The 1,256-nt window shown below is 42.4% G+C and overlaps 1 non-coding gene across 1 annotated transcript; it reads left to right on the top strand.

The window, feature by feature from the left end:
• The first annotated feature begins 912 nt into the window (after positions 1-912).
• LOC111739304 lies at positions 913-1,031 on the top strand. Its single transcript, XR_002780208.1, has one exon. It is a non-coding gene; the product is annotated as a 5S ribosomal RNA (ribosomal RNA).
• Positions 1,032-1,256: the final 225 nt, after the last annotated feature.

Here is a 1,256-nt window from a genome sequence, read left to right as displayed (position 1 = left end):
TGCTATATTTGTATCAGACGGACTGGGAGGAGGCACTGGATGGGAATAGCGCCCAGCTCCATAGCGCATCACAGCTTTGCTTCTGTTTCTAGGAGCTGCTGCCTTGTGACTATGGCCTGCTGACTTGTCACGCCTGGACCATGTGCAGAAATCATTCTCATGCCCGCTCATTCTCTTTCTGCTGCATCCCACGTTCTTCTCCATCAGCATCACGTCTCGTCTTGCTCTAGGAATCTGTATCATCTTTGCTCTAATATTTTATTAGCATTTCTTCTGTAATTTCTCAGAGGTCTTACATCAGCTGTTTGTCACACATTTGAAAACTTACGTAAATGCAGAGACCTACAGGCTTCTTGTAAACAGTTCCTACCAATCAGTCATCGGTTTGTGTCAGCAATTTGCAAGTAACGTGGTATGATTCTCATCTGCTCCCTGGGTGCTCACTCTCACTGGACATGTGAAATGATATAATCACATGAAAGTTAAACTTAGCGCGACCCGAGGGACACACAGATCAACTTTTATGGGGAGAGATATTAGTAAAACCATAATCATGTCCAAGGAAGTAATGTATAGTATATTAACTAGGTCGGCACTTTCTGTTAAAAGCACTATTGCTGGATTCGCAGAGTACATTAGTCAAATGAATATTCTTAGCACAGACATAAAGAGAGAGAAGGCGGCATAGGAGGAAGGAAGGGGCGGCCTCTGGAGAAGGGTAGGAATGGGTTTAAATGACCATTTCATTTCTTCCTGGTGTTACGATCCGACTCGCTTAGCTTCAACTTCTTTACCTGTAAAATGAGGATAATAATAAAACAAATATCATAGGACACCACATGAATGCCAGTTTCGATCCCCTTTCTAACTTCGAGGTAAATAAACAACAGGTGTTTGAAATATGCACCACTTGTCTACGGCCATGCCACCCTGAAAGTGCCCGATCCCGTCCGATCTCGGAAGCTAAGCAGGGTCGAGCCTGGTTAGTACTTGGATGGGAGACCGCCTAGGAAGACCAGGTGCTATGGGCATAGAAGATAAAAAAAGAAAATAAGGGATTGTAAGATGACAAGGTCCTTGCAATCTGTGGGGTCAACCAAGAATTGCCTCGCCTAAAAAAATAAAAAATAAAAATAAAATAAATAAATAAAATATGCACCACTCAATACCATAAGATAGGAGCAAAGCACCAAGTTTGAGACTGATGTTTTGGGCGATGAAGATTATTAACTTTTCTTGTTCGGAGGAAACCTAAT

This window comes from Pteropus vampyrus, unplaced genomic scaffold, assembly GCF_000151845.1.
Source record: "Pteropus vampyrus isolate Shadow unplaced genomic scaffold, Pvam_2.0 Scaffold49, whole genome shotgun sequence".
In the NCBI taxonomy this organism is placed as follows: Eukaryota; Metazoa; Chordata; class Mammalia; order Chiroptera; family Pteropodidae; genus Pteropus; species Pteropus vampyrus.
The sequence above is the reverse complement of the archived record's forward strand: the minus strand, read 5'-3'. Positions and strand labels throughout refer to the sequence as shown.